Below are 16,556 nucleotides of genomic sequence, written 5' to 3'. Positions count from 1 at the left end.
AACTACCAAGACTAAACTGAGGCAAGGTGAGTGCTACCCGACTTGCACCTTTCCCAGGACATCTGCCACTCTTCTCGAAGAGACGAGGCTGCTGTGTCATCTTGCTATCTTTGCTCTCTGGCTGAGGGAAGAAACAGGAGATGTCACCTGTAGGGAAATGCGTATTGGCTCCTAGGATGAGGGCAAAGTCAGACAAGGTTGAGACAGGGCTCATGCCTAGTGAGGGGATCCGATAAACAGCCTGTGAGTGCCATCTGCTGTACAAGCCTGGAAAGCAAACACAATCCTAACATTAGCGCCTGGAGGGATTCTTTGATTACTCTAACGTCTGCTGTGTCCTATTCCACAGCAGGGCAACACGATTGAAGGGTAAAGTTGAACCATACAAATTGCCTGCTTTCTGTGGGCTCAGGACTTAATGGAAGAGACTTACATTACTTACCGTGTGTTCTGTATGCCAGAGTGATGGAAACATGGGAAGGAGTATAGTCTACAAGGGGTGATTCTCTTTAGATCAAAGAGATACCCTACAAGGATTCTGAAGCATGGCTGGGTTTCCCAGGTAGAGTAAAGGCGGAGTCAAGGGCCATGCCACCGAAGAGGAGGAGAGTGGGCAAACACCCTCTAAACGGCTTAGTTTACATTCTGCAGAAAATGAGTAATCTTTTGGCTGGTTATAGGCAGTGCTTTAATATGATCAGATTGACAACCTACAAAGACATTCTGGTAGCCAGGCGCAGAACAAGTTTGGAGAAGAAGACTGAACGCGAGAGATGAGTTAGAAGCCCGTTGCCAACCGTCTAAGTGACAAATGATGTGGAATTAAATTAAGGCCGAGGCACTGAAGCAGACGAGGGGATGAGTTTGAGAGAGATTTCAAAGATAAATTCAGCGCTAGTTGATATTTCATTGTCTGACCTCAGGGGAGAGGGAAAGTGGATGAAGACTCCCAGGGTTTGGGTTTGAGTGATTGGATCAAAGAGAAGCAGGTGGAGGAGAGGCTAAAATGTACGCTAATGATTTATTTGGGACAAGTTGAAGTTTAACAGCTATAAAATACCCACAAACTAAATAGATGCACTTAGGGTTCAATGATCACCTCCTCCTCCTCCGTCATCAGTTCTCCTGGTAGAACTCTCCTATAAAAGAAAGGTTTTGCTCTGCAGACCCCCCTCCATGTAGAAGGTTTCCTTCCCCATCTGCCTGTGTCTGTTCATTTGGTGTTGTAAGCATTTTCATCCTTTCCATCAGAAACAGCCAAGGCACACACAGAAAACACATTTGCTTTGCAGCGAGACAGACTTTCCTCTTTAACTTAATAGCTGTCACTTAACCTCTCTATGCCTCACTTACCTTGTTTGTAAAATGAGAGATAACTATTTTTCCAGGTTGTTGTAGGGGTTAAAATAAGAAATGTATATATGTGGGCAGGCATCAGAGGTGCTGAAAAATATACTTGCATGCCCTGATCCTCGCATCATAAAAAGACCAGAAAACGTTTCCAGGTTTTGTTTTTAATGGCACGCTCATAGCTTTTGATAGGTGAATCAAGAAATAGATTTTTATATTTTCTGAACTGTTGGAGAATACACATATTCTTTATGCATAAGGTCTCAAAAGATAAATTCCTTTTAATATAGTTACTGTGGGGGGAGCTCTTTTAGGACCTAGTTTAATTCTTTAATTATTAGTGAGAATTAGATAACTCATTGCTCCATTTTTACTTTAACTGACAAGCTGTGAGCTGATGCATCTGTGCCCTGTTGGCCAGTATACTTGCGGTGCTATGAATCAGAACCAGACTTGATGGCCCTTAACAACAGCAACAACAATTATGAAGATGATTAGTTATTATTTTACTTAATCTGCATGATACCCTCTGAGGCATTGTGGCTATTTTCCAGAAGAGGAAAAGGAAGCCATGGCTCAGAAATGTTAAGTGACCTGCCTGAGGTTCCACAGTGGGGGTCTGCCTGACTTCATCATGTTCTTAACTTTTATACCATAGGGTTTTTCATTTGGCAAATGTACTACATTCAGTTGGTTTTAAGCCCTCGTGCTTTCTTTTCTTTTTTATGTCTTTAGGAGACAGAATAAGTTCACAAGAGCCAAAATAAGGCCTTGAGTCTATCCCACCAGAATTTCAAGAACATCTCAAGAACAGATTTGACACATTGGACACTGATGACAGAAGACTTGATGTGACCATTCATTAAAAAAGGAAAAAGCCATTTAGAAGACAGGAAAAAAAGGTCAAACTGGATGTTAGAAGAGACTGTGAAACCTCCTTTTAACCAAAGAGTTGCTAAAGAAAATGGAAGAAAGGATGAAGTCAAAGAGCTGAATAGAAATTTCAAAGGGCAATTCGAGAAGACCAAGCCAAATATTATAATGAAATGTGCAAGGACTGAAAGGACTCAAGAAAAAATTCAAGTCTTGATTTGCACTTTTGAAAGATTCCATGGGAAAAAAATTGAATGATGAAGGAAGCATCAAGAGAAGATGGAAGGAATAAAGTCACTGTACCAAAAAGAACTAGCCAGCATCCCACCATTTCCGGAGGTAGCATATGAACAAGAACCAGTGGTGCTGAAGGAAGTAGTGCACGCTGCAGTGAAAGCATTAGCCAAAAACACAGTCCTAGGAATTGATGAAATACCAATTGAAATGTTTCAGAAAGCTGAAGATGCACTGGAAACATTCACTTGTCTATGTAAGGAAATCTGGAAGGCAGTTATGTGACCAATTGACTGGAAGAGATGCCTATTTGTATACATTCCCAAAGAAAGGTGCTCCAACAGGATGCTCAAATTATGTAACAATATCATTGATATCACATGTAGTAAATTTTGCTCAAGATCATCCAACAACAGATGCAGCAGTACATTGACAGCTGGTTACCAGAGGTTCAGGCTGGATTCAGAAGAGGACATGGAACCAGAGTTATCAATGCTGATGTCAGATGGATCTTGGGTGAAATTAGAGAATACCAGAAAGATGTTTGTGCTTTATTGACTACGCCAAGGCATTTGACTGTGTGGATCTAACAAACTATGGATAACCTTGAGAAGAATGGATCAAGAAGGCAATTGTGTGAAAGGAACAAGGGTTTCAAATGGACTATGGTTTCAAATCAGGAAAGGTGTGCAATATGGTTGTATCCTTTCCCCATACTTGTTCAATCTGTATGCTGAGCAAATAATCAGAGAAGCTGGCTTATATGAATAAGAATGTGGCATCAGGATTGGAGGAAGATTTATAAACACTGGCGATATCCAGATGACACAATCTTGCTTGCTGAAAAGTGAGGAGGACTTGAAGCACTTGCTAATGAAGATCAAAGATTGCAGTTTTCAGAATGGATTACAACTCAATGTAAAGAAGACCAAAATCCTTACAACTGGACCAGTACGTAACATCATGATAAATGGAGAAAAGTTTGAAGGTGTCAAGGATTTTGTCTTGCTTGGATCCACCATCAATGCTCATGAAAGTGGCAGTCAAGAGATCAAAAGCAGCAGCAGTCAAGAGATCATGAGTATTGCATTAGGTAAATCTGCTGCACAAGACCCCTTTAGAGTATTGGAAAGCAAGGATGCTACCTTGAGGACCCAGGTGTGCCTGACTCAGCCATGGTATGTTCAACTACCTCATAAGCGTGTGAAAGTGGGAGACTGAATGAGGAAGACCACAGAAGAATCGATGCATTTGAATTGTGGTGCTGGAGAATAATATTAAAAGTACCATGAACTGCTAAAAAGACTAACCGATCTGTCTTGGAAGAACTACAGCCAGAGTACTCCTTACGGGCAGGTAGGGCAGAGACTTGTCTTGCACATTTGGGACACGTCAGGAGAGACTAGTACCTGGAGAAGGGCACTATGTTTGGTAGAGGGACAGTGAAAAGGAGGAAGGCCCACAAGGAGATGGATTGACATGTGACTGCAACAATGAATGAAGCATAGGAGTAATTGTGAGGATGGCGCAGGACCAAGCGATGTTTAGTTCCGTTGTGCATACGGTCGTTGTGGGTCGGAACTGACTGGATGGCATGTAACAAGAGCCTAATAAGATAGGATACGAAAGGTCTGAAAGAGGCCAGAACAAGTAAACTATGTTTTAGGTGGTGTGTTGTGGGGCTTTCTTAAATTTTTAGACTTCTCTGATTGATGACCTCCACATGCTTATCCATTCCATTCGAATATATAAAAACTCTTGCAGAAAGCAGGCAGGGTCAAAGAGGTACTGAGGCAAAGGAGAAGAACTAGCTCGGATGCTCGCTGGACGATGGGGGCGGGGGAGGCGGAGTATGCCGACCCAAGGCCATCACTACAGTGGGTCTGTCTTGCATGGTATTGTGCAAGGCTCACCAGTCAAGTGAGTTTCCCTCCTCCCTGCAGGGGAAAACTGATGCTGGAACCTGGCCTACGCAGGCCTCACTGCTAGCTAAGAGGAGGGAGCGTCCACCTTTGACTCTGCAGCGACCATAAAGTGGTCTGCTGCAGATGCTCAAGGCTGTAAAAGGCTGTTCTCAACCAACTACTAAACTCGACCAGCTCTCTCCAAGACCACTCACCTAAACCAGCAGGCGGCAGGCGGCAGGCGGGTGACCCTCAACGAAGACCGACAGTCTATTGGCCAATCAGGAATCTCGGTTGTGCTTCGAGTAACGAATAGAGTTGGCAGAGTATTCTCGGCCCGCCTCAAAGGCATTTTTTTCCTCACGAAGAACTTCGCGAGATCATCGCTCCAACGTAAGGGTTGGCTGAAATTGAGGGTTACGCCCCCTGTTTCCTTCGATCCACAATTGGTCCCCTAGAAGAGAAGGGCGGGCTCATCAACGAGCTCCCTGGATGTTCATTGGTCCATGGGTCTGACCTGCCGGCGCGCGGGAGTTAGCGCGGGAGTTTGAACCGGCGCTTGGCGGCGTTGCCATGGGGATGCGGCGCGGTGTCTCATTCTGGCTCGTGGGGATGACAGGCCAACTTGGGGCTCTCTCCTTGCGGCGTCTTTTCTTGTCCTTAGACAAGGCTGACCGAGGAGTTTGGGAGTCCCCAAGGTGAGAAAGGGCCGGGATAACCGGGACGAGGCGGGCAGACCTGGTCGGGAGATTTGGCGCGGGCCCCGGGGGAGAAGGCGTTCGTCCTGCCCGCCGAGTGCGGGAATAGACGGGCGGTTGGGAGAGAACCGGGAATTAGCCCTTCGTGGTTCTCCGAACTCTCACCCACTCACCTACCTCTCATTCCCACATCCCAGCCTTTTTCAGCGAAGATCTCCACCACCACCCCGCCATTAAGCCTCTTCTGAGTCCCAAAGCCCTCTTGCCTTTGAACCAGTACCGCAGGGTGGAATTTCCCCTAGAACATTGCAATTCAGCCTTGGGCTATTTGTGAACTCCATTTTCTTCTCTTATTTCTTCCACACAGTACGTTTTCGGGAAGTATTTTTTAATTGAATTTAACCACAAATAGGTTGAATACCCCCATATGCCCTGCCCCATCCTGCCTCCCATTGAGATACCGTTGTTGGTTTTTTGGGTGTTTTTTTTTGGGGGGGAGAACTGGGGGAGAACACCCTAATCTCGTGTACATATGGGTCTGAAGAGCCCTTCCACCCTCTGTGACGGTTAAAAACCAGGTTTTTCTTTTTTTTTTTTGATTGGTTGCTACAACACTGCCATATGTGGCTTTTGTGGGCCTCTCAGTTGTGCTTACTGATGTCTTTGCTTAAAATAAACCATCTGTTCCAATGTGTATCAGACTGTTGGGATCCAAGAGAGAGTATACAAATCTTATACAAAAGCACATTTAAGATATATTGTCACGTTTTAGGTGTGCTTCGGATAATATTTTAAAGCATTTGTACTTTGTATTTGAGCTCTGCTGGCAGTCTGTTTCAAAGACAGCTGCTGCTCAGGTTTCTTCCTACCCATTCAACAGGTGTCTGTGATAGAATGGCTTTGACCAGGCTGTTGTTTTCTTGTTCACTCATAGACTACGTAGACTTGTGTTCTCCGTCTCTTTGTTACTGGGAGTTTGCTTAAGAGTCTGTTGTCTAAGTTCATAGCTCAATGATGACTAATAAAATAATTGAAAAAGTCATGGTTAGTAGCTCTGTTTTATCGCACTCTTATAAAAGTTTGAACAGTACCTTATAACTAGACTGCAGATCTGTCACATGTAGTGGAAACCAGCCTGGCATTCAGTGTTTGGTCTTGGCACTGCCTCTAACTCACTCTTTGAGGTTGGCTTTAGAAGTCATTTAGCCTCTTTAGATCTTACTTTTCCCATCTTTAAAATCCAGGTCTTGAAACAGATTCTAATTCGTGTGCGTTTACTGTCAATTTAATCAACAACAGCTGTGAAGTAGGCATGATAGGCTCTGTCTCCCAAAGACTGTGGGAATTGGTAGCAGCTGGACGTCGTAGTTCTCATTTATTGAGCTTTTCCCCCTGTGCATAGAACTGTGTCAAGGGCCTTGTATCAATAGTAGTATATTGCACCCCTCAGTGGTGCAAACAGTTTGCTCTTAGCTGTGAATCTAAGCTTTGCTGTTCAAACCTTCCTGGGGCATCTTGGAAGAGAGCCCTGGTGATCTGTTTTGGCAGACTCTTCTGGTGCAGTTCTTATTCTGTAACACATGGGGTCCCCAAGAGTTGGAACTGACGCCAAGGTAACAGGTTTTGTTTGGCTTGTAGTAATGTGTTGCCAGGGTAGGAGTTCATTAAAAACTTTTTAAGTTTGACATTGCTAATGAATATCTTTAGCTATTCATACTCTGCCCTTGAGGAAAGTTGGAAGTGGCTGCTTCATCCTGATTTCGAGGAAACAGCATTTTCCCTTTAGGCTGTAATTTTTTGTGTAGATTGAGGTGTTGAACTCATCTTGTGTTCTGTGATTGATCCATGAAGCCAGTTTCCCATGCTGGCTCAGTGCTTTAAAAAACATTCTTTGAATGAATGAATGAATGAATGGAAGGTTCTCTTTGGAACAGCCACTCTGTGTCCTTAGCATTTCCTTTGAATAATACAACCTTGCTCCCTCTTGATACTCAGGAGCAGTGTCAAGACACCACTGACCGCCAGAATTTTCCTGACCAGTGAAGTTACCCTAATACCAAAGTTTCTATCACGCACAATGATAAATGATGTAAATTGCCTTTGTAGAGTTTTGAATGTAGTGTAGGGATATTTACTCATGAAACAATTGTTTATTATTTCTGGATACTGTATTAAATCCTAGGGTTAAAAAGAGTAATAGGATACAGCAGACTACACCTGAAAATACCTCAGTTGTGTTTTAATTCGAGTAAGAGAGGTAAAGGTTTGATGAGTGGGAGGGAGCCACCTAAGTACAACATGAATTAATGCATAGGAATAAAATAATCTAAGAAGTTGGTTCAAGCAGAGATCATAGCTTTGTAGGGCATGCTAAGGAGCTTGAACTTTGTTCTATAGAGAGGTGAGAGGATGGCCATTGAAGGGTATTACATGAGAAAACAGAATGGTCCTAACTGCTTTTGAAAGAATGACCTGGTTCTGCAGTTTGGAGGATGACTTGGAAGGGGCAGAATTGGAGGCAAGGGAAATCACTTGAGACATGTAATGACCTAGGTGGGAGATACCGGGACTGAAACCACCAGGGAGATGGCAGTAGGAATGAAGATAAAGAGAAGAGAGATTTGACATATATATTGTTAGGTTCCGAAGAGTTGCAACCCTGTGCACAAGACAAAACACTGCCTGGTCCTCTGCCATCCTCATAATTGTTCTCATATTTGGTCCCCTGGCCGAAGGCACTGTGTCATTCCATCTCATTGAGGTCCTTCCTTTTTTTAGCTGCTACTCAACTTTTCCAAGGAGATTAAATAGGTGTGGGTTATTGATTAGATTTGGGATAAAAGAGGGGCAGAAGTCTAGGATTCATTCCAGTTTAACACCAAGTGAAGGGATCGTGTGCTTGTCACCTCTCAAGGAAAAGAAGGATGGTGAGTCAGATTTTCTGGGGAGATAAAGAGTTTTGTTATTGACAGTCCAGAAGTTCAACTATGGGAATATTTTGCTAGTGATCGTTGTATGTTTTTGCTACAAGATATGTCCATGAAATTGTCTTACTGTGAAGTCACCTAAAGTCACACTAGGATTCTGGAAGTACTCCACCTATCATGTTGCACAATATCTAGGCCCAAAAGACTAGTAATGAGGATCAGTAAAGTCTTTTTTAGTTAGCCACCTTTTATGTTGCAATATGACTGGTTAACATTGATATAGAATCATGTACCCAGCATTACTTTAAAACAAATTCATATGTGTTTTGAATACATTTCGTTACCTATGCATTGATTTCTTCATCTCTCAGAGGGAAGATAGTGGTAATTGCCATCTATCACAAAAAGTCTTGGAAGTTTAATTAGGTACGTAATTAATTACACACTAATGATTTAGCTGATGGTGAATAAACATTATTTTAATTGTTCTTTGCTTTCTCTGTATGGTTCCTTTGGAATATTCACTAGTGCCATTCTGGCAACTTCCTAAAGGTAATGTTAGCTTCACTGGAAGACTTTATATCTTGGTAATTTATGAAAACCGATTGTAATTTTTCCCCCAGTTAAACACATGAAATATGTTTTGTTGAAAGTATTTTATAACTGCCAAATGACAAAAGTCTGCAATGGTAAACCCCCACAATTGGACTAGACCTAGATTTTAAAAATAAAGCACTATATTTAGCCCCAACACTGGTTACCACCTGTTCCTTGGGATTCTTTCAAAATTAAACCTGTATTTTTAGAGAGTGTAATGTTTGCACTGTTGCTTTTGTTTGTTTTGGTTTTAATTTGCACTGTTTTTAGATAATTAGGTTCAACAATTTTGCTGTATTTATTTTTAGCTGATTGCTCTTATGCTTTTTACCAGACTTAAAAACGTAATAATCTCATTGTGGGGCTCTTGAAGGGAATTCACATAGTTTCAGGACATTAACTGTGTAAGTTTGAACAAACTAGAACCTATTTATTTTTCCAATTACAAAGAGAAACTATTTCAAGAACTACTTTTGAGTGTAGCTCACACAATCACTATCTGAAAATCTGCATCTTGTTTTAAGAATTCCATTATTATATAGTCTCATTTCTTTGCAGCTGTTGTTTTAAACAGGTGTCTAATCGTTTGTCTTCTGTTTAGATCAGTAGTCTATAGATAGAATAATCCCTAGAGTTTGAAATAACTAATTACTTTGTAGAGAAAAATTGTTTGTACAAGTACACATTACTCACTTTTTAATATTCCATGAATAATCCTAAATTCCTTGAATTAGCTACCTTATGCCTAGCATGAGGTACAGAAAAACTTAATGAAAATGATTTGAAAGTGTTGGGTTGTACAGTATTCATTTCTAATGGTAATTTAGGATTTTTTTCACTTTAGAGATAAGTCTTTCCAATTAGTGATTTAGTTAATGGCTGCTTCAAAATTGTCATTATTAGAGGTTGTCTAGGGCTAGGTGGGTTGGAAAGTTTCTTTTTGAGGTAATGTAAATGTTCTGAAAGTGATTGTGATGATTCTTGTATAACTCTGTGAACATACTAAAAGCCATGAAGTTGCACCCTTCAAATGGGTGAGTTGTGTGATAATTGTCATACACGTATGTGCTTTTGAATGTGGTCATTGACAGAGTTTAGTGAAAGTCAAATGAAGAAATATTTCTCAGCAACTAGCAGCTGCTGCTGTTCGTTGCTGCCAAGTTGGCTCTGACTCCTGGTGACCTTATGTAAAACAGAAGAAAACATTGCCTTGTCCTGTGCCATCTTTGCGAGCATTGGCATGAAACTAGTCCGTTGGAGCGATTGTGTCAAGCCACCTCTGAGGCTTTTCCTAGTTTTTGTTGACTTTTTACTTTACCAAACATGATGTCCTTTTCTAATGATTGTTCTTTCCTGCTGATGTGTCCACAGTAAGTGAGACAAGGTCTTGCCATCCCCTCTCCTAAGGAGCATTCTGCTTGTATTTCTTCTGAGACTGATTTCCAACCCCTGAAAGGGCACAACATACTGAATATTCTTTACCAACACCACAATTCAAATGCTTCATTTCTTCTTCTGCCTTCCTTTTTCATTGTCTAGTCCTGTATTTTCATACTACTTGTACAATTGAAATAAAAATTGTGTTTCATCTTTAGATGTCCTAGATGCTATCGGTCTGGGCTCCTGGTTGGACCATTTTGATGGACAGACTCTATTATGCTGACCTTGTATGTTAGTTGCTGTTGGGTCAGCCTTGACTAATGGCCACCTGTGCCCAATGAAATGCAATGCTGCCTGGTCTTGTGCAGTCCCCATGATCGCTTGTGTATCAGACCATGGGGATCCATAAGGTTTTCAGAAATAGAGATGCAGACCTTTTTCATAGTCCATTTTAGTCTGGGAGCTCTGCTGAAACCTTTTCAACACCACAGCAACCGCAAACCTCTACTGACAGACAGACAGGCTGTGGCTGTGGACCAGGTGCACTGGCTGGGAATTGAATCTTGAGTTTCCCCCATGAAAGGAATTCTCCCATTGAACTACCAGTGCCCTAATTTTCTATGTTGTCTCTCACTTTCAGAAACAGCATATTCATCTTAAAAAATAGACTTGTGTAATGGAGTAAGTAAAGAGTGGGATATAGTAAGATGTTTGAAAAGGTTGCTGAGGGTTAGCTTAGCTTACCAAAGTCACGAGGGCCAGTCATTTAATCATTCATAGCCTCAGGGTATCACATGCAGTGAGCACCAGATCCTGGGTCTTAAATGCCCACAGAGCTAGCCAGTCAATGTAGATGAGTAAAGTTGATTGGCTTAAAAAAAAAAAAAAGAGTCCAGAGACCAATAGCATCTAAGATAGCGGTTTTCAACCTGTGGGTCGTGACCCCTTTGGAGGCTGAACAATCCTTTCACAGGGGCCGCCTGATTCTTCACAGTAGCAAAATGACAGTGATGAAGTAGCAACGTAAATAATGTTATGGTTGGGGGGGTCACCACAACATGAGGAACTGTATGAAAGGGTCATGGCATTCGGAAGGTTGAGAACCACCTTCTAAGAGCTCTTCTAAAAGAGGCACCCAGTACTCACTTTTAGTCAATTATTGCTTTTTTTTATTGTGGGTTCACTGAAACTATATCTTCTTTGGTAATTGAAACATTTTGGATATTGCATACTTGAATTAAAGTATTCAATATCTCAAATATTTAATTAACTTTGAATACTTTAGAACTTGGGCCATTCCTTCCACAGCCTTTTATTATTATTATTATTATTTTGCCAAGAATTACAGATTTAAGTTTTCCATTTCTTTTTTATAGTGATCAAAAACTTTAAAAAACAATATTGAATAATCTTGACACTTATATAAGCAGCAACAGTAGAATCTAATATTCTCTTCTAATTTTCCAAGCAAATATCATAGTGCCTGCTTTTGAATTCATGTTAGAATTGTCTCCCCTACGAGCCAGTCAGGGTGCAGTATATCCAGCTAAACACACAACCTTCTTTAATGCTTCCTCCCCACGCCCCCATCATGACCCCAATTCTATCTTACAAATCCAGCTAGACCAGAGCATGTATACTGGTACAGGTAAGAGCTCGCAACACAGGGAATCCAGAACAGATAAACTCCTCAGGACCAATAAGGGGAGCAGCGATACTAGAAGGATAAGGGAAAGGTGGGGGAGTAAGGGAACCTATCACAATAATCGATGTATGGCTCCCCCTCCCAGGGGGACGGACAGCAGAAAAGTGGGTGAAGGGAGACAGCGGTTGGTGTAAAACATTAAAAAGAAAAAGAATAATATATAAATTATCAAGAGGACGTGGGGGAGGGAGTGAGGGAAAAAATGAGCTGATATTAAAGGCTCAAGTAGAAAGAAAATGTTTTTAAAATGATGACAACATACGTACAGATGTGTTTGACAATGGTTATATGTATGGATTGTGATAAGAGCTGTAAGAGCCCCCAGTAAAATAAAATTAAGGGGGAGAAAAAGAATTGTCTCCCCCTAAAAACTGAGGACAACATTCTTAGCAAAGATATCTATCCCTATGAAGCCATGGTGGCATAGTAGATTATGCTTGGGCTGCTAACTGCAAGGTCAGCAGTTTGAAACCACTAGCCGTTCTTTGGGAGAAAGACAGGCTTTCTGATTCTGCAGTTTTTCATAGCCTCAAACCCAAAGGAGCAAAGAGTTGGAATCGACTTATGGCAGTAAGTGATTGGTTCAAACAACTTTTAAAAATATTTTAATACTTCTTTTGGTCATTGACTCTTGAGTGTGTAAGGGGGCTTTAAAAAGTTTGTGGAAAAATGGAATGAAAAGATAATGGAATTTTCCATAAACTTTTGAAGTTCCCTCATAAATTTGTTTCAGGAATACCTTTTCCCCTCAGATTGACTTTTAAAAATTAGACCAATTTAAACTTTACTGCCAGATACTTCCTTTACTACCGTATATTATCTAGGTCAGTGAAAGAGAAGTTATGAGAAATGGCATGTGATCATTTAAACTTATACCTCTAAAGCCCTAAGAAAGAAAAATTGGACAAGGTGGTAGAAAACATCTTTTCAGTCTCCATATGTTCTTTGAATTTAACAGTGGCACTGTATGATTTTATTTCACATGACAGTCTAGAAAATACAAACTAATCTATAGTGACAAAGCTGGCCAGTGTTTGCCTAGGAACAGGGGTGCAGGCGAGGATTGACTGCAAGGGCAATAGAAATTCATAGAGGTGGTTGATGAGACTTTCTTGATTGTATTTTGATTGAAGTAGTGTTCACACAGGTATATATTTACCAAATCATAGCCAAGTGTACACCTAAAATGAGCAAAAATTTATTGTACCTAAGTTACATGGCAGTGAAGTTGATGAAAAGAATATTAAGACATATGTCTTTTGATAAGTAACATTATCTAATACCTCCATATTATATAGGGTAATTAGCCATTTAAATGAACTGTTTTTGCCAATGAAAGAGAGAATTCTTGAAAAGTTGTCATTGGTAAAATACTTTTAATGTAGTAGAAGCCCCCACACTGTGTTAGTATTTGAGCTTTGAAGCCCTTTAAGTAACCACTGTGCCACCAGGGCCCCTCTTAGTACTTGAAAGTAGTATGTTTTACTAGTATGATGTTAGCTGCTTCAGTATCACTAGTCCCTTACCTTGTGATTCTGTACTTTATACTTCGCTTTTCTTCAGCCCAATACTAGAAACCATCTTTTCATGGTGTGCACAATCTTTATTAAGGCATGTCTTTTGGTTCCTATAAGTCGGGCAACAAATACTTCCTGCATTCCAGGCTCGGTGCTAGGCACTGGTGATTGAGGACTGCATAAGACTGCATTGTCCCATCCCTGTGCAGTTGCTTAGTTTTAGGTTTTTGTATCTTATTTCATTTTCACAGGATCCTCTGAGAGATGGAAATGGAACTCAGAAAAACTAAGTGACTTTGCTCCAAATCACACAGCTAAATGACTGGGCATCATCTGACTCCAAGTCCCTTTCAGGCTATTTAGGGAGGAGAGCTATGCAGCCTAGGGAGATGAGTATGAGGGAGCACCTTAAATAGTTGGATCTTATCCACGCCCTGGAATGTGAGTAAACTTCCTTAATTGTGTCTAAAATTACACTATATTCTTCTTCCAGTGATTTTCTCTACCACCAGGATAAGAAAGCTTGAATTTCTGCCAACTGGGTTTCTTCCAAGCCTCTATTCCTGATTGTTACTCCAACAGCTGAGACCTAGCAGTCTCTGGGCATGTCACAAAGAAGAACTCTGCATATTTGTGTCATTGGATGTGAGTGGGCCCTGCATGTAAAAACCTGCCCACCTCGCCCTCATTGGATTTCACTGGTTTGCAGGGCATTTTCCAGGTGGTGGCAGCTGCGAGAGACTCCCTGGTGCAGCACAGATCTGTGGGAGTCTGCCAGTCTGCTGAGAAGGAAAGAGACTAGGCTCTTCAGGGGCTGCCAATAGGGCTGCATTTGCAGCTGCTTTCCATGGAGGCAGCATGGAGGAGTGGAAGGAACATGAGCTGAACATACGGCCTGAATTCTAATCTTAGAACTGCCACTTGAGACCTGTGTTACTTGGGCAACCCACTGATTCTGTCTGGATTGTTTTTTTTTTCCATTTGAGTAGATACATACATCATGGGCAAGTTTCAACATCATTATGCTAAATAAAGTCAGGTACAAAAGAGGACATATTATATAATTCCACTTATATGAAAGTCTAAAGTATGCAAACGAATCCATAGTGACAAATTAGATCACTAATTGACCAGGAGGTCAAGGAAAGAACAGAACGCAAAAATAGCAGCAGCAGCAGAATTGTACATCAGCTAACCGCAGGGCTTGGAAAGGTGGCATACTGCCAAGGCATATCGAAAAGTGCTGCTGGCGGCCGTGGCCTGCATGTCTGGATTAAGTACTTCTGTCTCAGTACTTCCCTTTCAAGGCCTGAGGGTACATCAAAAGGTATTGCTGCAAAACCATAGAAACCTTCATTAAACACACCTATAATGCGGAGCTACTGTTTCTCAACGTAGTCTCAATCTAGGCTTATACACTTCTGAAGGTGATGTTTCCTTTCTCTAACCCTTCCCCAAAGAATTCTATACTCTGATGTACTCCACATCAAAATGGTAGTTTTGGCATTCTCAAGGGACTCCAGTCATGTTCCTCTAAAATGCTCTTTGAGTTTTGGGAAGATCAGGGTATTGGGTGATGCAACAAGATTTCTCACAAGGCAGCCCTTGAAGGAACAGGTGCATTGTTGTGATGAAAAACAATTTTTTTGTTGTTGTTTTCTTGGTGCAACTTTCCTGCCCCTGTTCTCACCCCCGTAGTTTCTTTTTTAACTTTCTTAAAATCTCTTCCTAATAAGTCCCTGTGTCCTGCAAGAAACTCTAGCAAGGTTATCCCTTTGGAGTCCCAGAAACACTTGCCATAACATTCAAAACTGACCTCCCTGCTTTGAATGTAATTGGCCCAGCAGATACCTCAGGAGCCGCTGTTCTCATTGGTCCTTGCTCTCTGGGTCATTTTGGAAAATCCGAAATTTGTCCCTCGTTACGACTCATTTCATGAAACCACCTTCCTTAGCTTTGATCTTGCTTAAAAGACTAATGAACGATCAATTGATCTTCACGCAACACCTTTGGCACCCATGAGGCAGGAAAGGCTTGCTGAGGGCAAGATGTTCCCTTAAAATTGAAACTGCTGAGCCATGTAAGATCCCAACTTCAGTAGCTATTGCATCAATGGGAACCTCCTCCCACCAGTTGCGGACTCCGGTCACAGTTCTCTTTCATCAAGGTTGATGGTCTTGTCTCTTGGTCCATCTTTGAGGCCTTCCTTAGAGCACTCGACCCATCTAAACATTGGTTCCTGTGGGGCAGCAGACCTATAAAGTTGTTGCAAAGCATCAGTGATTTGGGAAGATGTTCACCTGAATTTTTGTTAAAAATTTGATATCAGGTCTAAGTTTAAAATCCTCTTTTGCCATGACACAAAAAGAATCCCCCCTCTTTTTTCTGAAGGCGCCCTGATGAGACTAAACCAAATGTATTACTGAGAGAACTTATCTGAAACTATCCACTGATTACTGAAACAGTAATTACAATGTTTAAACATTTTGTTTAGAATAAATTCTTGCAGCAATACTTTTTAACCCACCCTCATCTTATGGGCTCTTCAAAGCTCGTAAGAAGAATTTTTGTTCTGTAGGTTTTGATGAAGTCAACAGAGGGCAGATTTAGCGAGTTGGTTTAGGGAATGTTTGGTATGTAACCAAGGGAATGGGTGTCAGAAACACCGGATTTTGTGCAGCCTGTGGCAAGTGAGAAGCCTGCATAGTGCTCACAACCTGTTACCCTGGATTACGCTGAGCCAAATGGGAAATACAGCTGAGAAATAACTTGAGCAAACGACAGAGCGCTTATTCTGTTTTAGGTTGTAGAGGCAGTGGCAATCCAAAAATAACAGTAGCTGTAGTAAACATTACCAATACTTAACGAGCACCAAGTTTGTACCAGGCACTGTGCTATGAGTTTGACGTGTATTATTGAATCCCAACCTTGTGAACTTTTTTTTAAAGTCATTTTATTGGGGGCTCATACAACTCATCACAATCCATGCATACATCAGTTGTATAAAGCACATTTGTACATTTGTTACCCTCATTGTTCCTTTTATTTTAATTATTTTATTGAGAGCTCGTACAATTCTTATCACAGTCCATACATACGTCCATTGAGTCAAGCACATATGTACACCTGTTGCCCTCATCAATCTCAAAACATTTGCCCTCTACTTTAGCTCTCAATATCATTTGCTCATTTTTCCCCTCCCACCCTCCTCCCTCCTGAATCCTTCATAATTCATAAATTATTATAGTTTGTCATAAATTACACTGTCCGACATCTCCCTCCGTCCTCTGCTGTCCATCCCCCAGGGAGGAGGCTATACTTAGATTCTTGTAATTGGTTCCCCCCTTCTACCCCACATTCCCTTCACCCTC

At 41.4% G+C, this 16,556-nt stretch overlaps 2 protein-coding genes across 3 annotated transcripts in view; one reads left to right on the top strand and one right to left on the bottom strand.

Moving 5' to 3' along the window:
* Positions 1-4,627, bottom strand: part of NUDT2 (nudix hydrolase 2) — a 15,458-nt gene extending 10,831 nt beyond the window's left edge. Inside the window, exon 1 of the mRNA XM_004712375.2 lies at positions 4,577-4,627. The gene's annotated coding sequence lies outside the window, so the exon portion shown is untranslated. The remainder of the gene's footprint in view (positions 1-4,576) is intronic.
* Positions 4,628-5,007: 380 nt separating this feature from the next.
* KIF24 (kinesin family member 24) overlaps positions 5,008-16,556 on the top strand; it is a 59,295-nt gene continuing 47,746 nt past the window's right edge. For both annotated transcript variants that reach the window (XM_004712374.2, XM_045289243.1), the window contains exon 1: positions 5,008-5,059. The gene's annotated coding sequence lies outside the window, so the exon portion shown is untranslated. The remainder of the gene's footprint in view (positions 5,060-16,556) is intronic.

Source organism: Echinops telfairi, unplaced genomic scaffold (genome assembly GCF_000313985.2).
Source record: "Echinops telfairi isolate 266 unplaced genomic scaffold, ASM31398v2 ScPeMD7_25;HRSCAF=90, whole genome shotgun sequence".
Classification (NCBI taxonomy): Eukaryota; Metazoa; Chordata; class Mammalia; order Afrosoricida; family Tenrecidae; genus Echinops; species Echinops telfairi.
The sequence above is the reverse complement of the archived record's forward strand: the minus strand, read 5'-3'. Positions and strand labels throughout refer to the sequence as shown.